Source organism: Danio rerio, chromosome 7 (genome assembly GCF_052040795.2).
Source record: "Danio rerio strain M-AB ecotype USA chromosome 7, GRCz13ab, whole genome shotgun sequence".
Lineage (NCBI taxonomy): Eukaryota > Metazoa > Chordata > Actinopteri > Cypriniformes > Danionidae > Danio > Danio rerio.
In genome coordinates, this window is record NC_141027.1 from 26,480,436 (window position 1) to 26,499,050 (window position 18,615).

The 18,615-nt window shown below is 35.0% G+C and overlaps 1 protein-coding gene across 2 annotated transcripts in view; it reads right to left on the reverse strand.

The window, feature by feature from the left end:
• gal3st4 (galactose-3-O-sulfotransferase 4) overlaps positions 1-15,005 on the reverse strand; it is a 31,001-nt gene extending 15,996 nt beyond the window's left edge. For both annotated transcript variants that reach the window (XM_087259684.1, XM_087259683.1), the window contains exon 1: positions 14,693-15,005. The gene's annotated coding sequence lies outside the window, so the exon portion shown is untranslated. The remainder of the gene's footprint in view (positions 1-14,692) is intronic.
• Positions 15,006-18,615: the final 3,610 nt, after the last annotated feature.

Below are 18,615 nucleotides of genomic sequence, written 5' to 3' on the forward strand. Positions count from 1 at the left end.
GTAAATGTTGTTGTCCATAGCACTACAAGCCACTGTACAGGTTAGTAACGGACTAAAACATGTTAGACGGAGCACCGTGGCACGCTATACAATGTTGTTAGAGATCCGACTAATAAATTGGCATTAATTCAAGTATACTTAGACTGCAAAAGGCCAACTATTTAGAACAACACAATATTGTTGAAACTAATTTAAATGTGGATATTTAGGCCTTCATCTACAAACGTATAATCCTGCGCGATTATTATTAAAATACTTTGTCTTGATTAAGTAGATAACAGATCTATGGGGACCACATAAAAATCTCCTAAATTGAGTAAGTATAGGGTTCTGCCACATTAGGAGAGTGGTTAATCGCCTCTGTTTAATGACCAAGACTGACAAGCTTGTATTAAGAGATTGTATACCCGGCCGGTGCAAGACTCGAGATGCTATAAGAATCTGAATAAATGAGAATAAGGTATAATAACAAATCGAAAGAATATTCAATCATAATCCAAAATAATGTGAAAGGAAACAAAATAACTTTATCAATGTTTTATAATTGGAGTCAGATAAAACGAGGATAAATATATTAATATTCTAGACCACCTCATACTAAAATTGGAGTCAGATATGAGTTAAGTTTAATATAGATGAACATTGTGCACTGGAAAGACCGAACATGCAGTGAACCTTCATCCACTGTTGGATACCGTCATTGGACCAACTGGGTGGACTCTACACATCTAATATGAAAACATGAAGTGTAAGATTAATTTATTTAAAAACATAACAAAAATAAAACAAAATTAAATACTAAATCATCTTTATTTTTTGAAGTTTGCTATAAAATATTCCAGATTCCTATTTAACACGTTTTCTTCTTACTATCCTTTGCAATAAAACCAAAATCAAGTGTAGTAGTGCAACCGGACTATGTTTGTTTTATTTTTTTGTAAACCAACATTGCTGTATGTTTAAGCCATTATTTAAAACATTCATTTAATCATTTTCTTTTCGGCTAAGTCCCTTTATTAATCTGGGTCGCCACAGCGGAATGAACCACCAACTTATCCAGCACATGTTTTATGCAGCCGCAACCCATCACTGGGAAAATTTGTTTATAAAACAGTCATTCTTTAAATTTCTTTAACAGTTATTAATTAAAACAGTAAAAATAATAACCATTTGGTAGAGCAGACAGTTAAAGGGTTTAAATCCAATAACATTAACCTAGTTGTGTATTAACAAGAACTTACTATGAACTGCTGTATTTTCATTAACCAACAAAGATGAATAAAAACTGTAATAATTGTATAGTTTATTCAAATATATAAACTAATGAGACCTTATTGTAAAGTGTGACCTTAATAACTGTTCTCATTATCAACTTTGAAATAGGTTTGCTTTAGATTTGTTTGGAAACTATGATACATTTTATTTTCAGGATAATTATTTTATATAGTTATATTTCATTATTACATTTAGATATATATATACATATTATGTATTCAGTATTATATAATTTATTATGTAGGCTACAAACAAACAAACAAACAGTGGGGTTAATGTTAGTAATTGAATTATAATATTTAGGGTTTATTTATTAGCAACAAATATTTAATTATGATTATTGAATGCTAATTATTGAAAATTAAAATGGAAAGTTACGGATTATATCCTAATAAAACCTGGCAGTCGATTTTAAAACATTAAAATCAATGTCAATAATATGCCTAATATGTAGCATGCATCAATTTAAACCAAAAACTCGTAAGTTATTCAAAAACCTGTTTATATAAACGCATGAATACACAAGTTGCATTGTGATTGTGTTGCCAGAAGCAAGAGCAATGCACAAAAGACGTGCTGAATAGCCATGCAGAAAACATTGGCATGCGCTCGAAAGATGTAATTAACTAACACCCCCTCACCAGATGAAATCTAATAAAACTGCAAAACTGCTTTAGGGATTCTTGAGATGGCAAATAAATGACAAACAGAACAAAAAATGACGCTCACTCAATAATCTTACTGCAGAAGCATCTCCACGTAGGCCATACCAAAAAGCTTCTGAATGTTTAAAAACGTACCATTAGTTAAAAAAACCAACCATTAGTTTTCAGTTCAGTTACCTTCATTTTTGTCATTCAAAACATCACAATAGATTGTAATTCAGAACGAAATTACGTAAGAACATAAAAGAACATCAAAACACTATTAAAACCTAACATAACAAATAAGCTTTTGTAATTTCATATATATATATATATATAACCCAATTTTAAAAATCATATCTGGTTCATGTGATTCAATCACAAGTGGTCAGCTGAGACAGATGTTGTGTTATTAACTGTTATTTACGTGACCACTCGTGATTGTATTTATTTTTCCAAGTGAAACAATTCTGATTTCCTGCATTTCATAGAATATCAATGTTTTTCAACAAGCAAATTGCTGGCAGTACTCCAAAAATAGGCATTAATTATGGAGATATAAGTGTGATGCATTTTACTCTAAGCATTTATATCTGTTTGCACAATGTATTTGTGTATGATTTTGTCTGAAAGAGTCTGGAAGCCATGTCCCCTTCGCTAATCTTTACATAATTAAAGCTGTTTCAGTTGAGTTCACAAACTGTCCAATATTCCATACCTTTTAGTTATGCTAAATAAGGAGCATAAACTGGAACAGGAATAGAAGTATACAAGTAACCAACCCAGGCTCATTCTGATTACGTATCCCTATACATTTCTGAAGAGAGCAAAATATGTCCCAGGCCAGGAGGATCTTTTTCAGATCTCAAATTTTACTTGCGAGTGCCATTCGCTCCTGCTCTTCTCACGTAAATCCACCAAAGGCCGCTGTCGACTGACTGACCAACTGACCGATCGCCACACCCCTTCCCTTTTCCTAAACCCAATCAATAGTATTTTAAAAAGCACCAATTGACCCACCCACCCCCTTGCCTAAACTCAAACTACAGTGTTTTAAAAAGCAATCCAGAGAAAGAAAAGCCCCCTGATATTTACCATGTTTTCAGATTTTACCTCAATCCCACTCTGTTGTTTAATTGGTTATTTTTCTTTTTAGCTTAAATTTTTGTCTTAACCCCTTTGTGAAATCGTTCTTTACCAGACTTCAAACCTGTTGTTGGCGTCAACTCAGCTCTGCATCTCAAGTCCGCCGATGTACATGGCGAGCCACTGGTCAGCTGGTAAGCGCGAAATGGAACAGCGTCATATCACCCCGTAGACTTCATTTTAAAGATGAAACGCAGCCATACGTACTTCTGTCTACATAATTCACGACCTCCAGAAATGTATTTAAGGCTACATTTTCAGAATGAGTCTATGCAGCAACTAACAAAATTGGGATACCTTAACATTTTTTACACACAAGGGGAAAAAAACTTATAAGTCATTGTTAAAATGTTGATCTAAAACAAATAAGATTTAACTTCTCTGGTTCTGTGTGTCCCTCTCTGACAGCAACCAGCATTTCTGGCATATGCAGTGATGTCTGGTCAAACATGATAGATGATAACAGCGGACTTTTGCAAAATGTTAGTGTCGTGGTGATTCATAAACAACAATGGCTGTTAAAATGATTGTTTTAGCTCATATTGTGCGTCTAAAATGCATCATAACATCCTAACAGAAAGACTTGCATGTCTTCATTTTTTCAGTTCTTTCAGCATCAATATCGCAATGTGCACATTAGTCACATTGCAAGATCTGCAATATCAATTTGAGTTTATAGGTGAGCAGGAGTTTTAACCATAATACAGTAAAAACGTATCATTTTAAGGACTTTGACTGCTTGAGAAAGAGAAGAGCTTTAAGATTTATTAAGGCACAAGTAACTATGTACCTTGTAACATTAAAGGCTAATTTGATAGAACTGTTAATATGATGAAGACTATAGTGTTATTTTACATTTGCTTATTCAATTTCTACCCCTGAATACTTTTTTATAACGAATTATACGATCACCTCTAGAATCATTTCAATCAACCTAAAATAAAGAATTCTTTCCAAATAAAGCAATCTGGTTAAATTGTATTTATATCGTAAATTTATTGCAGAAAAACAAAATATCGCAATGTCAGATTTTTTTCTTAACCGTGCAGCCCTAATTTGTTACATCACATACACAGAGCCTCTTTTATCCACAGTAGTTCGAGAAATAGATACTGCTTTGATTGTGAGATATTCAAAATGCATCATTAAACTATTCTGAGCTTAGCTTTTAATTCCAAACACAACCTGCTTGAACCAAGAATAATCATTGATAAACTTAGGAAAGGGTTAAGCGAATTAGAATAGTGTTTATGGTGAGCTGTTTACATAAATCTTGTATTATAAAAGACAAATTGCGTGACTCAACTGAATACACAAACACTCTTCCTTGTGTGCGCTTCTTGAAGCCAAAGGAGAAGATGACACACATTACTTCAACTATCTGCCATCCATGGCAAAAACACCGGTATAACCTGATACCCTGTTTACCCTGAACATTAACTTGACAGACAAACAGAGTGATCTGAGCATGTTTGTATTATGGCAAAATAAGAAACAATGGAATGCAATGTTGAAAGATGTTTTCACTAAGAATCATACAATGATGCGTTTAAGAGTGAGTATTTGTGTCAATTTCAGCAAGGCAGACATCAGGTTTAGATTTGCTGCATCTGGTTTCATGCTATCCAAACACTAGATGAACTTATTTGATAGCTATTACCTCTTCAACCACACTGAGCGTATTAATGTTCTAAGTACATTTTGTTCATTTGTTGTGAACTGGCTCACCAATTTTGTACAGTTGAATTCAGAATTATTAGCCCCCTTGAATTATTAGTCCCCGTTTCCCCAATTTCTGTTTAACAGAGAGAAGATTTTCCAACACATTTCTAATCATAATAGTTTTGCTAACTCATTTCTAATAACTGATGTATTTTATCTTTGCCATGATGACAATAAATAATATTTTGCTAGATATTTTAAGATACTTCTATACAGCTTAAAGTGACATTTAAAGGCTTAACTAGGTTAATTCGGTTAACTAGGCAGGTTAGCGTAATTAGGCAAGTTATTGTATAACGATGGTTTATTCTGTAGACTATTGAAAAAATATATAGCTTGAAGGGGCTAATAATTTAGACCATAAAATGGTTTCTAAAAAATTAAAAACTGCTTTTATTCTAGCCGTAATAAAACAAATAAGACTTTCCCTAGAGGAAAAATATTATCAGACATACTGTGAACATTTCCTTGATCTGTTAAACATCATTTGGGAAATATTTAAAAAAGAAAATAAAACTCAAAGGGGGGCTAATCATTCTGACTTTAACTGTATGTGTCAAAATGTTGTACTTCTGGGTCTCTTAATAGACCTGCCTGCTGCAATTAGTCGCCGTTTAGCAGGCAGTTTTTTCAGAAAGCAGCGTACAGTACACTAATTACAGAAAAGGTGCCACTAGAGAACCAGGCTACTGAAGAACACAGTGTTGATACAACCGTATTCTGATTAATCGCTGCACTGTAAAAAATAAAACATTGACTCAAACAGCGTCGGATGTATTAAGTTACAAAGTAACTAGTTGCTGTAATTAAACTACTTTTCCAAAAAATAAAGTAAATAAATTATGTTTCCTTTTTTGGTAATTAGAGTCACTTATAACATACTTGTGTATAAATTCAACAGTTCTGTATAAATCAAATCAGAGAAGTAAAGTGACATTTTTTTTCAGAATAATTCCACTTTTCAATAAAAGAACATTTATCATTCATTAAGACAATTGCATATGCTTAATACAAAATATTGAGAAATTAATTCAGGACAATGTAAGGTATGACAGGGGAATGACAGATACAAGTCCTGTACAGTGGCCAGAGGAATTTTGAGCCATTCTCCTTGCAGGTTACTAAGTGGCTCTCCCAAAGTGGCGATGGGAGATGTTGAACTTCACTTTTGTGTTCATCTAACCACTCTGTCACCAGTCTTGCAGTGTGTATTTGTGCATTATCCTCCTGATACACGGCACCGCCTTTAGGATACAACCCAGCAAGCATTTTTGTTTTTTTAAGATGTCTAAAAGATGTTATATTGATGTCTAATAGACATCTAAACATAGTCGTCTTGGCTAAAAGAAGCTGTCAGTGAATATCTAAAGATGTCTAAGAATAGCCCAAAACTAGACTAGTCATCAAATAAACAGAAATTAATGACTACACATATTAAGGCTGTCTAATCTGTTTATTTGACGACTAGTAGTTTTGGGTTATTCTTAGACGTCTATTAGATTTTCACAGACAGCTCAAGTTTAGCCTTGTTTTAGCCAAGCTGTCTACATTTAGATGTATATTATATGTCTATTAAACACAAAATTGGGAATCTTTGAACCTGCACATGGTCCTCCAGAATGGTTCGGTAGTCCTTGGCAGTGACGCACCCATCTAGCACAAGTATAGGGAATGTCATTATATTGCAGCCAGAACCATCACTGATCCAATCCTATGCTTCACTCTCGGCATAAAACAGTCTCTAGGTGGTAGGCTTCATTAGGGCTTCTTCACACCGTAATTCTCCCGGATGTGGGAAGGACAGTGAAGGTGGACTCATCGGAGGACAGTACATGTTTCACATTGTTCACAGTCCAAGATTTTTACTGCCATGTATATTGACCCTGTGGAGCTATTGATGAAAAGCTTTGATGAATACAGGAGAGCTGATGTGCACATTTAATTCTGCAGTGGGTTTGGCAGCTGTGGTTTTACACTTTTTTGCATACAATCCAGGTTAGCACTCAGACACCCTTTTCAGACAGCTTCCTCTTGTGTCCTGTTAATTAAACAGTTACTCCTGATTAAACCTTTACACTCTGCTCTTACTGGTGAAATGTGCAATCAATGAAGGTTAGCCACCAGTCTGGTCAAATTTAGCCATTAAATCTCCAAATTGGCCAGTGTTTCAGTTTCATTGTCTAACCCCTGTATAAATTTAGTATTAAGAAATTTTGCATAATTACTAAACTTAATAAACTTGTGGACAAATGCAGGAGTGGACAATTCTCTATACATTTGCATTAAATATGGTCTCAGTACTTTGAAACCTTTTGATTATGGTACATATATTTTTCAAATTTTATAGGTTAATTTTTTTAAAACAAAACTAAAAGGTCCTATTTGACTCATATTTAAGAATTAAGAGTTTATGTGAGATTTATGTGGATTAGAATTTAGTTAAGTAATTCAATAAAAAGTGATTATAAAAGTCATTTAAATACAGTTGTAATAATGCAATTAGCAATTAATTACTTTTTTAAGTATAAATTACCCAACACTGGATTCAACTCAAAATTGTAGAGTAAGCTACTTGGGTTAAAGTTGCGTTAGCGAATCAGCAAATCTGTGCAGCAAGTTTCCTTACAATTTTAAGTTCATCAATGTTTTATTTTTTTATTAGTAATCTAAATGGAAGTTTTGTAAACCACATTTTCTCAGTATGATTTAGTGGTTTGCTAAAGCCAGCATATACACTTCCTCTGTGCTGTCCCACTTGTATTTAGTTTAGGTTAGACCGCAGCTTAGAATGCAGTGAGTCAAATGACACCCTGTCATGAGCCTTATGTCTATGCAATGTTTTTTAGAGTTTATGTTGCAAAGGTCCTGAAACAATCATTAAATGTACAACTGTACATGGTCTTGCCCTAAGGCCCAAAATTACAAGTGACAAAACACAAAACCAAAATGCTTGTTTCATAAATGTGACAAAGCATCCTTAAAGGAATTGTTCACCCAAAAAAAATGAAAGCTCTGTTAGAGCTGGGCAGTTTAACCTAAAATCTTGATTAATTGAACGTTTTTAACATTTGGTAAAAATCAGACAAGGGCTTTTCCTTTTTGGATTGCTTTTGAAAATTGTTGGTTGGGTTTAGGGTCAATCAATAAAACTGGTTGGGTTTAGGGAAGGAGGGGGGTGCAACAGTCGATCAGTCAGTCATTTAGTCAGTCAACAGCGGCCTCTGGTGGATTTACACGAGAACAGCAGATGCGAATGGCACTGAAAAATTTAAGACCTGAAAAAAGCAAACACAGCGGAAAACAAAAACTGCAAAAAACGTAGCTCCTTGGATGTATTTCACGGTCTCCAAAAAAGTATATAGAAGTATGTTTTCATAATGAGGCTGGTTTGAATTATTGTCAATGTAGTGCAAAGTAAAGCTCAAGAATAAGTCCATTGTCCTACTTGAGCAGAGATTAGATGTGGCTGCAAAGTGGCCGCAGAAGTAGAAATCAGCCACAGCCTTTAACATAACAGGGTCAGGTGACACGTAGGGAAAGCAATTGAAAAAAAATCGTCCTGGAAAATTTGATCGATTATAGGTTCTGAATGTCGATTTCCATTACTTTTGGATTAATTGCACAGCCCTAAGTTCTGTCATTGTTTACTACTCTTCCACTTGTTGTAAACATTTTTTATTCCTTCTTCTGTTTAACACAAAGGTAATATACTGAAGACTGTTGGGGAAAAAACAACTATTGACTTTCATCACATTTCTGTTCCTACTATGGATGTAAATGTCTGTTTAGTTTGTTTTATTTTTCTTCATGATATTATGTCCAACAGAATAAAGAAACTCAAAAGTTAAGAATTTAATTTTAGGTGATCTATCCTTTTAAAATTAAACATTTATTATCAATAATGTTATCATGAAATGCATTTATCGAATCTTTTTATTACTTGATCCCATATAAACAGGCGTGCCGCTGTAGTCTGAGTGTTTGGTTTCTGAAATGCCTATTAAAATTTAATGGTTCCACTTTTGCTTGTATTCAATTTTTCAGTTTCACTGCACAAAACACATTGTGGATGGCAACTCAGCACAAAGCATTTCATCCTAGCTAAAAGTGAACCCATACTTAATTTAATCTGGGTTGTTTTAAAATGTTATTTAATGAACCCTCAAAATTTTGTAGCTTCGGTCATTGTTGGGATACACTTTTAACACTGGAAGCATGGACAGCTTATATCGAAAATGTATATCGCTAATGTTCAATATGGAAAATAATTATCAAGATCGCATTTTTGCCGTATCGCCCAAGTCCTATCCGCTGAAAAAAAAAAAACTAGATATCAGCATAATAGGTGGTTCATTCCACTGTGGAGACCCTTGAAAAGCCAAAGGAAAGTGAGTGAGTGAGAATTCTGTCAGAACAGATGTGCAGCTGCAGCCCATTTCAACTGTTTTACAGGTTGGCTTATTGACTTACATTGACTTCAGGTTGTCCTTTACAAGCATGCCTATTTATAGACATAGAAACCCTATAATCGTTTAACCTCTGGCCCTCTTAGCATCATTGGGATGATTGGGCAAACAGTTAAAACAATCTTCTGAAGATAAAAAGGTGGAAATTATGCTTTTACATGCATAAATATCCATGTTTTTGTTTCAAGACGAAAAATGTAACACTGAGATAATCCCAAAAAAACAGTCTACTGTACATCATCAGGGAAATGTTAATGCACTTATTTCCACCCAATCCAAGACTAAAACAATCTGTTTTATAATGTAGATGATAATAATTATTTTTACTTCAGTCAAAATGTATAAAGGTCATTTATATGTAATAACAGGAGCACTTATAACATGGCGTCCTTCAAATGTGGACTGAAAACTATTGTTGTTTCACAGCTGTTGCAGACCTGTGATGTCACTGCATACAACAACCCAGTCTTTTAGAGCAGAACAACTGAGCCATTACAAAACCCAGCACAAAAACCCAGAAGAAAAGAGGTCAAGCTGTCAAGTAAATGCTAACAAACAAGTACTTTAAAAAGACAATATCTGCATTCAACAAAAAACTCACAACCTCTGACAAATGCATCTGTTTCTGATGTTGTCCTTCCATAATGCTCCTGATCTTTGCTTTTTCTGTTAAACATTAATCATCACAAAGGAAAGAAAACGGCTCCAAAAAGCCAATGTTTTCTATACAATTAAAAAGACAACAGAGCCAATTCTTCCTTGCTCATTGAAAGGCTGCAAGGCAAACATATCTTTTCCACTTTCTCCAATCACAGCATTAATTTTTCATTGCGGCGAGACATGTCACCGTTAGCTCACAGACAGACTCAACAAGTAAACACGAGGATAATTTTACCATGCAAATGCCAGGACAAGCCTAGTGTTTATCTTGCATAACAATTGCAATATGTGCCATTTCTTCTGTGGAATAAAGCCACTACAAAATGAAATGTAATCAATTTGGGCTGTGTCTGATTTTTATGAAGCTAACTATAAAATATCACCATCTTTATTTGCTGCTTTCAGTTACCTCTAGCAAAAGATTATTTTGTGACCTGGATTGGACAGTGCACTAAAAAGATTCCTCTCAAAATGCTTCTCTTATAAATGCGTACAGATATAATTGTCAGTGAACAATTACCTTTGGTCTGTTGTCTTAATAGTTTGCATATAAATCATATGGGTCTCTTTTATAATGCTTTAACCACTTAAACTCTGCTGCTATTTGGGGATTTCCACCTGGATTTTGCCTACCCAAATTTAAAAGCTTACCAAATCCACATAAAGAGGTGTAAATGCAAAAATTTGGTATCATTTTAAAGAAAACCCTTTGAATTTTCATAAAACACTATTGAAAGTGTTTAAAATAACTGTATATGCCGTCTGTGTTATAATAAACACCTAAAAAAAGAGGCACTTTTTGTATTTTTTTTTATAAACTCAAATTTGAAAGTGTACCTTTTAGGTTCTGTGTGGTCTAGCGTGCTGTAATTAATTTTGGTGGTTTCTGCACATGTCTGTAATCATAGGAAAGAAGAAAAAGATCTCTACCATAATCTATGCAAAAGTTATTGCATTCCAACTGATGAGAGGTGCTGTACAAGCCACAGAGACTGATCCTTGTTTACATATTTCACTATTCTTTTGTTTGATCAAACATAATTCACTGTATTTGGACCCCATCAGACATATAAAAGGATTACTTATGCACATCACATTAAAAACAGAGGAGAATGGCCTTGAAGGGCACAGCAAAAGGTAAGAGATGACAGCTGTCTGTGCTATCTGGGGCTGCTTATTGATCATGAATGTATTGTTTACGTTTCTGCGCCATGGAAACACCACAATTCATTCAACAACTGTTTGGCATATGAATATAATTCAGTAAAAAGAATGCTAGAACTGTATGAGCACCGGCAAGAGCTTTCATTTGAGCTATAACTTGTACATGTGTCATATAAAAAAATATGAACCAATGAACCAATGTTAAATACATAGCTCGGGTATCCAAAATACTGTGTATTTAAGTGTAAATAACTTTTATACAGTAAAATAAAAACCAAAGTGATGCCTATGTGCATAAAATATAGATTCTACACTTTCAAACGACACCACTTACAGGGGTCTGGTGCAACGCTAGCCCTTTAAATCTGAAAGCGAAAGTCGATGACGTCACAGAGTTTTAGTGGTTAAATCAGGGATGCCCAAACTAGAGCCATCGGATCAAAGTCGGCCCATGATAACCTTTAATTTGGTCTGCCATGCCATCTAAGAAGAGAGGAGGAATAACGGGGATGGTTTAGACTTTAGAGGTTGTCATTTCAAATCTAAACCATTTGTTTGGTGGTTTTATTGTTAAAAGTTAACTAAAATTAAACTTTTCAATTAAATGTAAATTACGCCCCTGTTTTAGCAATTGCTGTTTTTGGTTGGTCTGACTCACTTTATGGACTCAGTCATCAAATTAAAAAAGCTGTCCAATACGGAATGATGATTGCTAAAAATATATTCTTTGTCTATGGAAAAAGGCATCAAAACTACTTTTTAAATCCTGTCTTTGAGAATTATCTAGCTCTTTGCATTTAGAGAGACCTAGACACAATCTATCTGATAACATTGCTGGCTTCGAAGCCACCTGGAAACCCTTTTTTAATTATCTGTCAAATGCCAAGGATGACAGTTTAAAGGTATAATCCTGTCATCGTCTACAAGATCACCATATTGCCTGTGCCCACTGGCCTAGATGTGTAACATTATTGACCCGTGTATAAAACTGGAGGAACTGATGTAATAATGGTTTTAAAATATTTTTTGTTTTTTTGTTTGTTTGTTTTGTTTTCTGTCTTTATAATTGTTGTTGCTTTTTGTATTGCCCTGTGTTGCTTTAAGGTAAAAATAAAAATATTATATTAAAAAAATGGTGTAAATGAATCAGCCTTAGTTTAAATTTACATACTGTCACCCGACGAATGGACGACAAATCAAGGCAAAGCAGATTCTGCTTGACTAGTTTATTCAGCATTGAACTCCACTGTTATAATTTTAAATGGTATACTTTATTAGTGAATACAATTTAAAGTAATGTTTTCTAATGAATTAGGAAATTACCCATGGCAACTTTAATGTAATAAAGTTTGGTATATCTATCTTCAGCCCACAGCTCTCAATGATATTTGGTTTTCGGTCCTTTATACGAAAAAGTTTGGGCACCCCTGTTTTAAATGTTATGTCATGTGACCCCACTCTGTTAAGGTTGATTTAAACTTCTGCGTTAAACGCACAGGTGTGGCTCTCAAAAAATGAAACTACACATCACACATTTGCACTACACTTAAGATGATTGGAAGCTGCACCAGAGATGCCTTGAGGGAGCATATTTTCCATTAGAATAAAATTATTATTTACATTAAAGTATTTGTTTACAGAAGATTCAAGAAATGCACTGTTTAAAATATCATTTACAGGATATGCAAGAGTTATTCTATTTAGAAGAGATACTGCTTATTTTCTACTTTTAATATGAAAAACATTTTAAAAATAATAATTCTGTTTCCAAAAATGCAAGTTATTTATTTGTGACTGTTGGTTTAAGCAATGTGTGTTTTAATTTCAGTTGTTCAACGTTTATGTTCAATAAATAATCACAGATAGTAGATGTCGTGTGTGTTTCCTTCAATTATTTTAAAATCAAGTATTCCACCCTTCATTCAAAAATCTCTCACTTTTAATATGTGAGCATATTTACTCTATAAAAACCTGTCAGTGAACTATGAGGGCAAAAAAAAATTTAAATAAAATAATCGTTTATTATTAGTAATTGAGTTAATATAATAATAATAATCGCGATTTTGATTTTAGGCCAAATTGCCCAGTCCTATTCATAATAAACAATCTTCAAAAAAGTTCTCTTAAGAAAAGTTTACTCTTAAAACATTATCCATTAGTTAATGTATGATCAAACCATAAACAATACATTTATTACAGTGTTTGTAAATCTTTGTAAACGTCAATTAAAATACAGTTGTTCCCAGGCACAGTTTGGGATTTTAACTAGTAGATATTGAACTGTGACAAGTAGTAGGGTTGCACGGTTTACCGGTACTATGGTAGTATCGTGATACTATGGCTTCAAAATGCTGCCGGTGCCACTGTTTTTTGTAAACAGTAGTATCGTCATTAACAATCTATCTACAATACATAATGTTGCATGTGGAAAAGTCACTAAAATGCTCACACGTTTGTGCAACAATAGACCATTTTATTTCAATAATCTTTGGAGCCCTTTAAGGTCGCAAAATTGTGTAGAATTTGTGCTTTTTATGGTAGCCTGTTGCACGTTTTCTAACGCTTCAGTTTGAATCTGAATCAGTTTATTTCTGCTCCTGTCAAAATGATTTTAGTAGCTACAACAATCGCAACAATCTCTTAAAAAGAGCGACTCATGATTAAAAAACAATAGATGAAAAACCCAAAATAGAAAAGGAAACATTAAAACAACTCTTTTTGTAACAAATTTTGTTTGGTATAACTTGTATCTTTATTTTAATGTATTTTTGTTGGCCAGTTATCTACAAAATAAACCAAAATGAACAAAGTAATACATTTTAGGTGAAGTGACCTCCAAATAGTTTTTTCAGTAATAAGGAAATTTTAAATTAGATTCAAGTAAGCCTATTATAACATAAAATATAGTTTTTGAGTTATGAATTACAGTATCACAATACTATCTGGTATCATGATACTTTAGTTGGTATTTATCGTGACATGAATTAATGGTATCGTGACAACCCTAATAAGTAGATGCTTACATCCACTAACATTCACTAATTGACCATTAATTTCAAGTACATCCAAATATGACCTTCCACACAAAAACAACAACGACAGACTTTTTGGGGAATTTCATTAAACTAGTGTATCAACCCCTCGGTGAAAAACATCTAAATATCACCAGTTGGTCCATTGCAAAATCTGTGTGGAAAACTGGAAACTTGACATCAATCTTTTCTCAGACTGAACAACAGTTTAGCCTTGTTCCACAGTTAAACATGAGACCAAACACTTCTTCTGAAAACTTAGCAGCTGCTAAACAAGCTTACCCTCACTAATCGACCCCACAGCCGAATAATCTATGTACTAATTACGCGGGATGACTATAGCAACGGAAAAGCGCTTTAGGGTGAATGTCATTAGACCTTATGTTGACCGGACACGTATTCAATACAAATACACTGTTTATTTACTACAGCAAAACAAACAGAAGGCTGATTAAGGTGTAAAACTTGACCACAGTGTATGTGGTTAGTGTATGTGACCAAGATATCTGAATCAATCCTTCGTTAGAAGTTGCCTGTCACATGGACATCCCTAAACAGTCGTTAGTTGTGTATTTAAGCTCACCTAGAATGTGTCTCCAAAGCGTCTGTGCAAATTATGGCTGCTCCTTTTCTCCAGTAGCAAGGAAATGTTATTTCGCGCGGCGCTCCAGCATTCCCTGCGGGTCAAGCCTGCACGAGACTCCCGTTATCCACAAACTGCCTCTGTCTGCAACAAAGTTCTGCGTTCATTAGCACGAAACATCCACGAGGCTGAAATAGCTGGAGGTTCTTTAAACTACAGTACATGAGCTGTAACTCATTTAAGAAGTTCTTCGCGTCTGCCTTCAAAGACAATCCATCTGTCCCAACCCCCATTCATTACTGTATCCCCGTCTGTCAGTGCTCTCGTGCCCGCGCCGCGCGCTCCCTGCAGTCCGCAGGGAGAGTGTAACTTTATCCCCACTTCACAGCTGCATGCAGCATCTTAATGCCGTATTACTTTGAGTTCTATTGTTGCAACACAGGTGCAATAAAAAGTTACATTTGTGTTATATGGCAATCCTTTCTTTATTACGCTCAAGTTGTTTTTAGCATCAGGGAGTACATTCCTTAAAAACAAAGCTTTTTATTGGCACCTAAGGTTTCACAAACTGTAGCATATCTATGATATCCTTGTATTCTTTACAATTAACAAGCTAATGTTCTTAACTTTTTAGAATAACAGTTCTAATAAAAAAACAACTTTTGGAATCTTAATTTTAAAAAGGAAAGATTACACAAATATACTGTTCTAAACCAGTATGAGGTGGCGCAGTGGCGCGATTGGTAGCATTGTGGCTTCACAGCAACAAGCTCGCTGATTTGAGTCTTGGCTGGGTAAGTTGGCATCTCTGTGTGGAGTTTGCATGTTCTCCCCATGTTCATGTGGGTTTCCTCCGGGTGCTCCGGTTTTCCCCACAAGTCCAAAGACATGTGGCATAGGTGAGTTGGGTAGGCTAAATTGTCTGTAGTGTATGTGTGTGAATAAGTGTGCATGGGTGTTTCCCAGTGATGGGTTGCAGCTGGAAGGGCATCCGCTGCATAAAACATATGCTGAATAAGTTGGTAGTTCATTCTGCTGTGGTGACCCCTGATTAACAAAGGGACTAAGCGAAAAGACAATGAATGAATGAATGAATGAATGAATGAATGAATGAACCAGTATATTCTTGATATTTAATTGGTAGCGTTGACTTTCACATTATACCCTTTTCCAATGTGGAAGTCAATGGTCACTAGCAGCTGTCTGGTTACCAATATGTTCAAAATATCTTCTTTTGTGCTCAGAGGATGAAAGAAAACAGTGAGAACTAGATGTTAATTTCTGAGTAAAATGTCCCGCTTTTACACTTTTTAAAAACACACACATGTACACTACCTGACAAAAGTTTTGTTTTAGATACCAATTGTAAGAGCAACAAATAATAACTTGACTTTTAGTTGATAATTTGGAAAAGTGGCAGAAGGTAGATTTTTCTGATAAATCATCTGTTGAACCGCATCCCAATCATCACAAATACTGCAAAAGATCTATTGGAACCCACATGGACCCAAAAATTTCACAGAAATCAGGCAAGTTTGGTGAAGGAAAAATCATGGTTTGGGGTTCTTAAGAAAGGGGGCATGCAACAGATCTGCAGTGGATGGCAACATCAACAGCCTGAGGTTTTTGTGTTGCCCATTACATTACAAACCACAGGACAGAGCAAATTCTTCAGCAGGATAGCGCTCCTTCTCATATGTCAGGCTCCATATCAAAGTTCCTAAAAGCAAAGAAGGTCAAGGTGCTCCGGGATTGGCCAGCCCAGTTACCAGACTTAAACATTATTGAGCATGTCTGGGGGAAGATAAAGAAGAAAGCATTGAAGTTAAATCCAAAGAATCTTGATGAACTCTGGGAGTCCTGCAAGAACGCTTTCTTTGCCATTCCAGATGACTTTATTAATACGTTATTTGAGTCATTGCTTTCTCTAATGCACCCTGACTTTATATTCTATACAGTACATTATTTCTGTTAATTGACAAGACTTTTGTCTAAGCAAAGTCAGACCTTACTATCCTAATTAAATATTTAAAAATCAAGACATGATCATATTTTATTTTGGTAAAATAAGCGTAATCAAGAGGCCTTTGCCTTTCATTTGAGCCACTTCTGATCCCAAATGATCGACTAGAATTCAAGGTATTATTTGTTTTTCCTACATCTTAAATAGGTGACAAGACTTTTGTCAGGTAGTGTATTTATTTATTTATTTATTTATTTATTTATTTATTTGTTTGTTTATTTATTTATTTGATTATTTATTTATTATTTAAAACTACTACATTAATCAAATCAATGGCTATAAATATTAATAATAATTTTGCTAGAAACCTTTGTAATAATTTTGACAGTTGTGTTTTGTTATTTAATTGCGAGCTACAGTTTTATCATTTGCCACTTTAATACTGACACATTGGCTGTCAATGTTTTTAATTCATCTGCTGGAAAGAAACAAGGTAATGCTATTATTTAAACAGTTACAAATTCTCTTACAGAGGAATCATGCATGCATCACATGAGCTTAAATTTTTGAACACATTGTGTGGGGAGGGTGGTCACATGATCATGTTTTTCACATGAAAATGTTATTCCTCATTTTTTAATGACTATACACTTGAGTTCATTTGAATTGCTCTGTGATGTGACAAAATATTTTCTAAAAGCTGCCTTTTATTTAACTATGAGGTCACATAATGTAAAAAACTGCAAATGATTTGAAACAAAGTGTCCTGAAGTGTGACTGTGACATACTATACTTCAGTTATCTCTAGTGCTGTATACTTCTTGCTTGTTAGGCACTTAAAATGAATGCCCATGAGATCTGCTGCTTTGCAGTGAGACTGTAGAATTGTCAATTCTAAGGTTTGATGTGTCACTGTACTCCCAAACTATGCGACCCCCATCTGTTTCTCTCACATACAATATCCAAAGCCAGACAAAAGCCCCATTCATCTCTGCGCTCTTGCTCTGCCAGCTGATACTGAATAATGAACCTCAAGGGGAATCTGGGGATCACGAGGCTTAGGCTGCATTGTCTTAACTCATTTTTCCCCCAGTTATTTTTATAAGAATAGTCAAAGAACGAGCCATATACAAAAAAAATCTATATGTTTACACTACCTTAAAGGGGAAAAGGCAAACGGGAGAAAAATCATAGCACTGTGGTGTGAATTATGGGGCCAGTTAGTTGATGCATGTCAGCCATCACAGACTTGTTCTGTCTTGTTCAAACAACTCATTGCCATCTGGATGTGGTGAACTATACTAACCAGTCAAGTTAGGGAGAGTCCCAACACACCGATGGCCTTGATTAATTACATGTTGGGTGAAACAGCTGGAACCCTGACTCTAAAAGTAAATGGTCACTTAAATGGTTTTTGATGACTGCAAGAGAAAAAGTCTGTTCTGGCCACAAGCCTTAAAGGGATAGTTCACCCCCAAAAATGATACACTGTCTCTTCTCTGTATGCATCATGCACTTTATTAGCGCTCCGTGTTTCGGAAAACATCTTGTAATTCTTGGTGTGCTCTGCAGGTGAGTGGGCTTGACAAACCACCTGTAGGACACACTTTCTTCCAACCCAGGCTCTTTCTGATTATGTACCCCTATATACATTTCTGGAGAGAGCCAAATGCGTCCCAGGAGCTACGCTTTTTTGCGGGGTTTTTTTTCACAAATCCACTGCTGTGTACACTTTTTCAGATCTCAAATTTCTCTCGCGAGTGCCATTCGAGCCTGCTGTTCTCACGTGAATCCACCAGAGGCCGCTGTTGACTTACTCACTGACTCACTGACTGACTGATCAACCAACCAACAAACCAATACCCCTACCCACACCCTTCTCTAAACCCAACCAATGGTGTTTTAAAAAGCACCGATTGACAAGCCCACCCCTTCCCTAAACCCAAGCACAGCGTTTTAA